Source organism: Triticum urartu, chromosome 4A (assembly GCF_056163025.1).
Source record: "Triticum urartu cultivar PI428250 chromosome 4A, HENAU_Tu73, whole genome shotgun sequence".
NCBI lineage: Eukaryota > Viridiplantae > Streptophyta > Magnoliopsida > Poales > Poaceae > Triticum > Triticum urartu.
Window position 1 is genome coordinate 575,999,184 of NC_141876.1, and position 11,756 is coordinate 576,010,939.

Here is an 11,756-nt window from a genome sequence, read left to right on the forward strand (position 1 = left end):
ATTCTCCTATCTCAATTATCTATCTTCTATTCTTTTGTTCCAGGGGCATTGTCATGTTGCTCTTTTCAACCATCATCTTGTTTTGTCAAGATCATGCTTCTTTCTTTGCTTAACCATTTACCGGAGTGTTCTGTCCTTTTTGCTCAAGTTCTTTTTGCCTTATCTATTCTTGCACCCCTTCTAAACCGGAGCGCTACCCGAATCGGTTTTTTCTTTTCCCTTTTCTTAACGGAGTGCTTTTAACTTTATTCTTCTCCGTTGCTTTTTTTCCTTTCTATTTGCTCAACTTTTTCAAGGTTCTTTGGTTTCACTCATTTGTCAAAGAAGCAACTTAGTTTTACCTCTTCTCTTTCTCTTCCGTTTGTCCCTCTGGTGCCATTCTAGATCTCGGGACGAGATCCTCTCGTAGTGGTGGAGTGTTGTAACGCCCCGAGACTGGAGCTTCAGATGCCTTCCAGGGTTTCCGGGTTTCGTCGTGTGATTTGTTTGGTTCGTTGCATCATGTGCATTGCATCATGTCATCATGCCATCATCTCATAAATCTTTTGCAACTCAACTAAATAAATTGCATGGATCTTCGGTCCATTTAAATCGAGGGAATTCACATGGTAATTCTCTTTATAACATATCCTCCCAATATTAGGGAGCTAAATAAAAATATTCCATTCATTTGGATTCACCGCAAACACACTTGCAAAATATCCCAATGCCTTTGTTATCTTAATTCTTGGTCTCCAACATTGCCATATATTCTTTCATCATATTCCGGAGCTCCACCAAAAAACCCGAACATTTTTGGCCACACCGAACCTAGTCCCAATTCGAAACCATTTGAATTATATTCAAATGAATTTGAATTTAATTCCTGCAATCTGGCCACTTCTATTTTTCTTTGGTCATGTTTATTTTTTATGAGTCTAGGAAAATTGTCCTCCTGCTCAAACTCTTTTCCCTAACCCCCCTTCTTTTTCCTCTCTCTCTATTTCTTTTCGATTAAAGAAGAAAGGGAGGAGAGGGAGAGCCCAATCCAGCAAGCCCAGCTGACCCCTCCTCTTTGCTGGGCCGGCCCCAAGCCCACCTAACGCTGCTAACCCTAGGCCCGAGCGAAACCCTCTCCTGGTCGATCCCCTCCTCGTTCGGTCGTTCCCACCAGCGCCGCCAACCTCTTCTTTTCCTCCTCTCGCTCTCTTCCTCCTGCGTGCTCTTCTTGTCCAACCTCTCCTCGTCCAGGAGCTCGTCCATCCTCGCGCCAGAGGATTCCCTGCCGACTCGTCGATCGCGCGGCTGCCTGCAAGCTCCGTCCAGCGAGGCCCCGCGCCCATTCCCCATCTCTCTCCCCTCTCCTCGCCTGCGACCCCTCTGGTTGCCGCGCTACCATCAGGCGTGTCCTCCTTGCGCCCGAAGCTCTTGCTTCTCTCTATCGTGCCCAACCGCTTGTTTGCCGCTGTAGCTCCCGTCTTTGGTCGGGCATGATCCTTCTGGACCGCACCATCTTGCCTCCTCGCGTGCCCGTGGTCCTCCAGAGGCCTGCGCTGCCTCGCCCGCCTATCAGGAAAGCCATGGCTGCCGCCCCATGGAGTTCCACTGGCCCCGATCCTATCGGGAACCAGACGAGCCCCGTGTTTGCTTCCTGCCACTGTCCACCACCATCGCCTCCTTGCTGCTGCCCAACCGAGGCCTTGTGATGCTTCGTTTCGTATCAAAAGACCATCAAGACCGGCAAGATCCCGACTCCGAACGCCAAGTACTACTACAAACCCGAAGAATTCAGATGCATCAAGTCTCCGAGGAGACCTGTTTTTCGTCAAGTTCGACTACCCGTATCATCAAGTACCACTATAGCCGGAGACCTCGGACAGGCCAAGTACCCCTTCGAGCTATCAATACCGCAAGCGCCAAGTTCCACGACGTCCCAAGTACCGTGAGAACGTTTGTACCTCTACTGTCGCCGTGGATCCGACAAGTACCCCTACAACAAGTGTACCTCTACCATCGTCTTCGGAATCGCTAAGAACATCAAGCACCCCTTCGAGATGACGAGACCGACAAGTTCAAATGACCCCAAGTACCTCTCCGAAAACGAGACGTATACTGCTACCGTCGCAAGAATCGAGACCGACAAGTCCGAAGAAGCAAGTACCACTCCAAACCGTGTACGACGACCGTCGCCAAAGACCCGTGTAACGCAAACGTCAATTTCAACTACCGTCGCGTGAACCGCTACTTCCCACGACGACCCCGTGAACAACCACTTCCCCTTCGACACGTGTACCCCGACCGCCGAACTCGATCCGTTCCGATAATGCACGCTTCGAAGGTATAACCCCGAGACGACGTCCGCGAACGAATTCTTGCGATGTTTGAGATGCTCGTGTTTGCACCATCTCCAAATTGTCACTCGTTTCATTGTCACCAACTCGTGGGATACCCGGAATCCGGGAGCGCCCCAGCATCTTTTGCACGCATCCGCACACTTCTCCTTTGCATCGGTATCTCAATCGAGTTACCGGAACCGGAACGCTGTCGTGGCACCGTTTTCGTGATCGTTGCCGTGGCACCCCTTTCGTTTCCGCCACGATGACAAATGCTTCATAATGCTCTTGTCAACTTTTAATAAAAATTGCATAAACTTGTTCATGTCATCCACATCATGATAACAACAATTAAAAATGCTTAAAATTGTTGTTGCATTAAATTGCTAATGCATATGGGGATTTACCAGATTTGTTTTTTGTTATATCCGGCCCCATTTAAATTGTTTAAATGCTATAGTTTTGTTATGCTTCACCTCTTGCCATGTTAACCAACATTTAATATTGTTGAGTACCTAACCGGGAGAGAACTAAATAATTGATGTGGTGTTCCGTCAATATGCAACCCGTTGCATATTGAGCTCCACTTAATTTGTAGTTTTGGTTGTTGCACTTTGCCATGCCATGCCTCTTTAATCCGGACATGCATCATACTTGGTTGTGCATCATGCCATGTTTATGTGTTGGTTGTTTACTTTGTTGTTTGCTCCTTTTCCGGTGTTGCTTCTTCGGGTTAGTTCCGATAACGTCGTGTTTGTGAGGATCCGTTCGACTACGTCCATTTGTCTTCTTCATGGACTCGTTCTTCTTCCTTGCGGGATCTCAGGCAAAATGACCATACCCTCGAAATCACTTCTATCTTTTCTTGCTAGTTGCTCGCTCTTTTGCTATGCCTATGCTGCGATACCTACCACTTGCTTATCATGCCTCCCATGTTGTTAAACCAAGCCTCTAACCCACCTTGTCCTAGAAAACCATTGTTTGGCTATGTTACCGCTTTGCTTAGCCCCTCTTATAGCGTTGTTAGTTGCAGGTGAAGATTAGAGTTTGTTCCATGTTGGAACATGGATATTTTGTTGGGATATCACAATACCTCTTATCTAATTAATGCATCTATATACTTGGTAAAGGGTGGAAGGCTCGGCCTTATGCCTGGTGTTCTGTTCCACTCTTGCCGCCCTAGTTTCCGTCATATCGGTGTTATGTTCCCGGATTTTGCGTTCCTTACGCGGTTGGGTTATAATGGGAACCCCTTGACAATTCGCTTTGAATAAAACTCCTCCAGCAAGGCCCAACATTGGTTTTACCATTTGCCACCTAGCCTTTTTTCCCTTGGGTTAGGCCAGCCCAAGGGTCATCTTTATTTTAAACCCCCGGGCCAATGCTTGTCTAAGTGTTGGTCCAAACTAGAGCCCCTTGCAGCGCCACCTCGGGGAAACTCGAGGGCTGGTTTTAGTTGTACGGATTGCTTATCCGGTGTTGCCCTGAGAATGAGATATGTGCAGCTCCCATCAGGATGTCGGCGCATCGGGCGGTCTTGCTGGACTTGTTTTACCATTGTCGAGGATGTCTTATAACCGGGATTCCTAGTCTGATCGGGTATTCACGCTAGAAGGAATATCCTTCGTTGACCGTGAGAGCTTGTGATGGGCTAAGTTGGGACACCCCTGTAGGGTTATGAACTTTCGAAAGTCATGCCCGCGGTTATGGGCAGATGGGAATTTGTTAATGTCCGGTTGTAGAAAACTTGAAGTTGACCTTAATTAAAATGCATCAACCGCGTGTGTAACCGTGATGGTCTCTTTCCGGCGGAGTCCGGGAAGTGAACACGGTGTTGGAGTTATGCTTGACGTAGGTTGTTCTACGATCACTTCTTGATCATAGTTGTTCGACCGTGCTTTTGCCTTCTCTTCTCACTCTCTTTTGCGAATAAGTTAGCCACCATATATGCTAGTCGCTTACTGCAGCTCCACCTCATACCTTTTACCCTTCCTATAAGCTTAAATAGTCTTGATCGCGGGGGTGCGAGATTGCTGTGTCCCCGTGACTCACATATACTTCCAAAACCAGTTTGCAGGTGCCGATGATACCGTGCAGATGACGCAACCAAGCTCAAGGAGGAGCTCGATGAAGATTTTGTCCTTGTGTTGTTTCGTTCTAGTTGATCAGTAGTGGAGCCCAGTTTGGGGTCGATCGGGGATATGTGTCGCTTTTGGGGTAGTCTTCTTTTATTTTGGCTCCGTAGTCGGACCTTGATTGTATTTGGATGATGTAATGCTTTATTCATGTAATTGTGTGAAGTGGCGATTGTAAGCCAACTATGTATCTCTTTCCCTTATGTATTACATGGGTTGTGTGAAGATTACCTCACTTGCGACATTGCTTTCAATGCGGTTATGCCTCTAAGTCGTGCTTCGACACGTGGGAGATATAGCCGCATCGAGGGCGTTACATATAACTTCTTGTGCAGAAAAGAAACTCTTCCACGGCCTACCAAAAAAAGTGCCTTGCACCCTTAAAAAAATTCCCTTCCAAAGCAGTAAGAAACCACACAATTTGTAGAGAGCATTAGCAGACCGATGAAGGCGAGTGTGTTCAATCACAAGCTTGTTGCAAATTGTTCACAACGTCCAAGCCAGCACCCCAATCCCAAGCCACGTAGTGTGTTGAGACACTGCAGGGGTGGATTGTAATTCAACGTACGAATCTGGGAAGTTGGTGTGGCACCACCCAGCACCCATCACTTCCCGGAAGCAACTCGAAAGGAATTGCGCCATCACAGGAGAAGAAAATGTGGTTTGAGTGCTCGGTCGTACCGCAAAGCAGGCACAGACCATTGCCAGGGCCATTACGCTTGAGGACTTCCACCCCAGTCGGTAGCCAGTCACTGATCCATTGCCAAAGGAAGATCCGGATTTTCAATGGCACCCGGACCGACCATAGATTGGAGAGAGGCTTCGGTCCAGGGGCCGCAGTAATGGCCCGGTATAATGACTTAGTGGTGAACCACCGGGAGGAGAAGAAAGGGGAGGTGCGGCGTCAGGCGGCGGGAAGAAGAAATGGATGGCTCCGCGTCGGCCAGCGGGAGGAGAAAGGGCAGCATGACGCGCCTTGCTTCGGGCGAGGTATGTTCGGGTGAAACTCATGCCGGCTAGTGCTCGATTTTGGCCCAGATTGGGTTCGGGTGAAGCTCATTCCGGCTTTTGTGCATATTGTAGATGGATTGGAGTTCGTCCTCGTCGTCTTCATCCGACGATTCAGACATAGAAGATTTGATCCTCGATGACGATGATGAAAACCTATCTAGTGTTGTTGCAACTCATTGACGAATTTGAGGTGGGGCCTAAGAAAAAGTGGCGTTGATCCACGATCGACCGGTTATGCATTCCCCGCAACCGAGCTCTCGACGACAAAATGCTCATGAAGGATTACTTCGGCGAGGGACTGACATATCTGCCTCATGTCTTTCGTACGCCATATCGAATGTGTAGGTCACTTTTCGTCTGCATCGTCGAGGCTTGAGAGCAAAATTGCTGTTTCTTCACCCAACGTAGGAATGTCGTCGGTTTGATTTGTTTTAGTATAAAAAAATTGGTGGCGATGAGAGTGATTGCATATGGTGTTGCCGACTTTGCGGATGAGTATCTCCGCATTGGCGATGATACCACCATCAAAAGTGTTTGTGTCTTTGCGAAGACAATAATCCGGGTTTTTAGCCTGGAGTATCTTCGAGCTCCAAAAGAAGATGACGTAAAGATGCTCATGGCAATGAACGAAGCAAGGGGATGCCCAGGAATGCTAGGTGGTATTTATTGCATGCATTGGAGGTGGAAGAACTGCCTGGTGGCTTGGGCAGGGCAGTACGCCAGCCACAAATGCAAACCCACCGCCGCGCTTGAAGCCGTGGCCTCGCATGATCTGTGGATTTGGCATTGCTTCTTTGGATTGTTGTGGTCTCGGAATGATATCAACTTTTTGCGGAGATCTCATTTATTTGCTCAGCTAGCTAGTGGCAAAGCTCTGGCTTGCAACTATACCATTAACAACCATGACTATACCATGGGGGTACTAACTTGCCGATGATATTTATCCATCATGGCCAACATTTGTGAAGACCATTAGTGACCCCAAAATTAAGAAGCACACTTTTTTTGCTGAAGCACAAGAAGCTTGCCGAAAGGATATTGAGAGGGCATTTGGTGTGTTGCAATCTCGGCTTGCCATTGTTTGAGGTTCTGCTCGCTTCTGGGATAAAAACCCCCTTCAAAACATCATGGCTTCCTGTGTAATTTTACACAACATGATCGTCGAGGATGAGAGGGATTTGGACTTGGAGTTCAACAATGACAATGTTGGTTGTCGTGCGAAGCCGGCCGGGGATGCAGATGAGATCATTGCATTTCTTGAGACCTACCGGAAGATTGAGGACTGTGATTTGCACAACCAACTACATCATGATCTTATTGAGCATCGCTGGAAGCTCTATGGGGGCTGATAGATCCCCATTTCTACCATTTCTATTCGTGTGAGATTTGAACAGTTTGGTGTTGTAATAATTATGTGAATTCGAACATTTGTTGTAATGATGACTATTGTTGTATTGTGAGTTGCTTGACCATTTATATATTTGTATGTTCAATTTATTTTAGATTCCATTCGGTTGACATTATTATGAAATGTGCAATTTGTTTGATGTTTTATGAAATCCGAATAGATCCTTCAAACGCACCCCACAAAATATTTGCGGGAGGCGTTTGCGGGATCTGTTCGGCCAGAGTGCTCGCTGCACCGTAAAAACAATTTGTGGGAGCCCTTATATGCATTTTGATGGAGCATGAAGCATTGCTCAACATCAAGGAAAAGGAGCTTGCCGACCAGGAGTAAACCATTTTCGCCACTCTCCATGGAAAAGACAAGGAGATTGAAGAGCTCGTGAAGCAGCGGACCCAAAAGCTGACTGACGGCCACAAGAAAGCCATGGAAGGCCAAATCTCGAAAAGTGCCACCAAGCTTAAGGAAGTTGTTGACGAGGCTGCAATTGTTTCCTCTGCCAAGGCAGACCTGGAGGCCCAAGTAGGCAAGTTTAAGGAAGAGCTCAGTGTTAGCGGCAAGGAAGTGGAGGCCCTCAAGGCCGAGGTGCAGAAAACAACTCTCACTCTAGAGGAGCTGGAGACGCAACTCTCGTCCAAGGGCCAAGAACTCATCACCGCCAACGGCGCGATCCAAGACCTAAAAGACAAACTTGCCAGCCTAGATAAGAACCTTGAATTGGCCAAAGAGTGGGAGAGAATCTCGGCGGAGAAGCTGACCGCCGAGGAAATCCTCCGGAAGGATGTCGAGGGAAAGCATGAGGAGCTGTAGAAGATGCACTCCCTCTGGACAAAGAAACTGGTTGACACAGCGGAGCACCTCATTTCTCAGTTAATACAGATGGACATGAAGAGTTGGAGCTTCACCACCAATGAGCATGAGGTCTCCAATGCTAGACTAACCAAGTTATTCGACGACCTGATTGAAGCATTGAAGACGTACCACGGCGATAGGAACGCGTCATTTGCCAATGAGTACCGACTATTTGTCCGTAGCGTACTTTACGATGCGCTGCTCAACCTGGTCCATCGCAATCTAGGGCTCGACATCTCCAAGGTCTTCAAGAAGCTACTGGCAAACACAGACATCACATCTACTGACAAGATCGTCGCCCCTTTCACTGACAAGGTCCTCAACGTCCCCAGGGTCCATGGTGATCACATTGACTAGGCCCGTCGTCGCATCCATTGCTGCGCTGCCATATGAAAGACACATTTGACCTTATGTTAGGTGATACGTCTCCATCGTATCTACTTTTCCAAACACTTTTGACCTTGTTTTGGACTCTAACTTGCAAGATTTGAATGGAACTAACCCGGACTGACGCTTTTTTAGCAGAATTGCCATGGTGTTATTTTTGTGCAGAAATAAAAGTTCTCGGAATGACCTGAAACTTCACGGAGAATATTTTTGGAATTTATAAAAAATACTGGCTAAAGAATCAACACTAGGGGCCCACACCCTGTCCACGAGGGTGGGGGGCACGCCCCCTATCTCGTGGGCCCCCTGATGCTCCACCGACCTCAACTCCAACTCTATACATGTTCGGGGAGAAAAAAATCAGAGAGAAGGATTCATCGCGTTTTACGATATGGAGCCGCCGCCAAGCCCTAATCTCTCTCGGGAGGGCTGATCTGGAGTCCGTTCGGGGCTCCGGAGAGGGGAATCCATCGCCATCGTCACCATCAACCTTCCTCCATCACCAATTTCATGATGCTCACCGCCGTGCATGAGTAATTCCATCGTAGGCTTGCTGGACGGTGATGGGTTGGATGAGATTTATCATGTAATCGAGTTAGTTTTGTTAGGGTTTGATCCCTAGTATCCATTATGTTCTGAGATTGATGTTGCTATGACTTTGCTATGCTTAATGCTTGTCACTAGGGCCCGAGTGCCATGATTTCAGATCTGAACCTATTATGTTTTCATGAATATATGTGAGTTCTTGATCCTATTTTGCAAGTCAATAGTCACCTACTATGTGTTATGATCCGGTAACCCTGAAGTGACAATAATCGGGACCACTCCCGGTGATGACTATAGTTTGAGGAGTTCATGTATTCACTAAGTGAAAGTGCGTTATATCGACTAGAGGGGGGGGGGGTGAATAGGCGATTTTTATGAAAGTCTTCAAAACGTGGAAGTTATGAAGACAAACGATAGAAATAAACCTATTACCCTGCAGCAGAAGGTAGACTACACTAGGCAAGCCATAGTCAAGTATTCAATAGAGTGAAAGCACAATGACTAATAGCAGCAGTGTAGTAAGGATCAAGTAGGAAGATATTGTGAAGCCACACAGAACACGCAGTCACTTAGTGAAGACAAAAGATAGTTCGAACATACAATGACTTCACAAGGAGTAACAGTAAGTAAAGGGAAGGGAAGATGAAACCAGTGACTCGCTGAAGACAATGATTTGTTGGACCAGTTCCAGTTGCTGTGACAACTGTACGTCTGGTTAGGGCGGTTAGGTATTTAAACCTTAGGACACACAGTCTCAGACACCCAGTCCTGAACACGCAGCTCAGGACACCCAGTCCTCACCGTATTCCCCTTGAGCTAAGGTCACACAGACCTCGCCCAATCACTCTGGTAAGTCTTCAAGGTAGACTCCCAAACCTTCACAGACTTCGTTCACCGGCAATCCACTATGTCTCTTGGATGCTCAGAACGCGACGCCTAACCAGCTGGAGGATGCACAGTCCTCAAGTGTAATAAGTCTTCAAATCACACGGACAAGAAGACTTAAGTGATGCCTAATTCTCTTTGGCTCTGGGTGGTTAGGGCTTTATCCTCGCAAGGAATTCTCTCTCAAAGGCTTTGAGGTGGGTTGCTCTCAAACGACAAAAGCCGTACTCTGAATCTGAGCAGCCAACCGTTTATGGTTGTAGGGGGTGGGCTATTTATAGCCACTTGGCAACCCTACCTGATTTGTCTGAAATGACCCTGGGTCACTAAGGAACTGACACGTGTTCCAACGGTCAGATTTCAAACTCACACGACAACTTTACTTGGGCTACAAGCAAAGCTGACTTGTCCGACTCTGGACAAGATTCACTCTCATAGTCTTCACTCGAAGACATAGGTTTTGTTTAAGCATCACTTCAGTCATTCTGACTGGTTCTCTTGGACCCCACTTAACAGTACGGTGGTTCCTATGACTCAACAAAGAAGAAAAAGAACTACGAAAGATCTAAGTCTTCGAGCTCCATAGGCTTCATGTGATGTCTTCTCTTGTCATAGTCTTCAATGTGAATATCTTCATATACCACCTTTGACATCAATGTCTTCATACATTTTTAGGGGTCATCTCTGGTAGGAAAACTGAATCAATGAGGGACTTCTACCTGTGTTATCCTGCAATTCTCACAAACACATTAGTCCCTCAACTAGGTTTGTCGTCAATACTCCAAAACCAACTAGGGGTGGCACTAGATGCACTTACAATCTCCCCCTTTTTGGTGATTGATGACAAACTAGTTGAAGTTTTCAACAGGGAATATAATCTGTGAAATTGTAAAGGATAAGGAATTGTCTTCATAAGTTGCAAGGGCTCCCCCTGAAGATGTGCATATAAGTAATTTGCTTTTGGAATGCAAATGCACATGGCAGGTTGTACTTGTGGAGATCCACTTCAACTTATGATGACAATCCACTATGCATGTGAAAGTATATGAAGATAATGACATGCATAATGGAAAATGGACGTCTACAGAATGATCTAAGTGCGGAATTTATCGTTGCACATGCATAATTTATCATCGCAACACAAGGTGGCAGATAAGTAGCAGACGACCATCGAGTTTAAGTGTTACAACTCAAAGAACCAAATGTAGCAAAACGAGAGTTGTAAGCACGAAGCAAAATATAAAGCACCCGCCCATATGGACCCGCTTGAAGACTATCAACCTCATATGCTTCTCCCCCTTTTGTCAGTAAGGACCAAAAAGGTTTGAAGACATAGAGCATCTACTCGTTCCCATGAGGAGTAGGTGAAGCAGCAGGGTTGTTGGTGGTGTCTGGCGGTGCTGAAGAGCTTGGAGCAGAGTCGAAGCATGCTGAAGGAGGTGGCGGTGAAGTAGCATCATCTTCATCCTCGATCACTCTGGCAGTCATAGTTGCAGCAGAGGAAGAGAACTCAGAGTCTTCAAGGGATGGAGTTCGTCGCAGCACTGCCCTTCGAGGAGGTGTGGAGTCAAACTTGAATCGCTCAATGAAGCCATCCTCTTGAAGATCATCTTCAGAACACATCAGCGTTAGCCCTTTCCATGTGCGGCGAGAGGTTTCATGGGCAACAAAAGCATTCTTGGTGGCAAGATTGCGAATGCGATTAACATCCACCAAGAGGCTTTGCATCTGACGCTTCAGCCAGTCATGATGCCTATCCTGTTTCTGATGAAGAGCCACAAGAAGCTCTCGGTCGTTGAGAACACGAGTGCGCTTCTTGGGTCGTGGAGCAGTTGTACTGTCAGTGGCTTCAGTGAGAGCAGGATGCGATGCACATGTAGTGCCAGCCAAAGGATACACACGAGTTACGGCTTCCACGCCTTCAATGTTCTGAGTGAAACTTTGATGCTCTGCATTCTGAAGACTGAGAGGTTCCTTAGCAGGCTCAGGATAGATGGCTTCAATTGACATATCCACATCAGGCAGAAAAATCCGATGATTGCGACCAGATGGCTGATATGAGATAGTGGAGTGAAGTTTGATCAGCCGCATGACCCATGGGGCGTAGAACTTCAAGCCAAACAGATCAGAGCCTGATGCAGCAAGTTGGTGAATGAAAAAGTCCTGTGCATTGAAGCATTTTCCATGAAGAATATAGAAGACCAAAGTCTTCATTGCACCTTT

At 46.9% G+C, this 11,756-nt stretch overlaps 1 pseudogene; it reads left to right on the top strand.

Moving 5' to 3' along the window:
* The first annotated feature begins 1,573 nt into the window (after positions 1-1,573).
* LOC147976759 (uncharacterized) lies at positions 1,574-2,216 on the top strand (annotated as a pseudogene).
* The last annotated feature ends 9,540 nt before the right edge of the window (positions 2,217-11,756 follow it).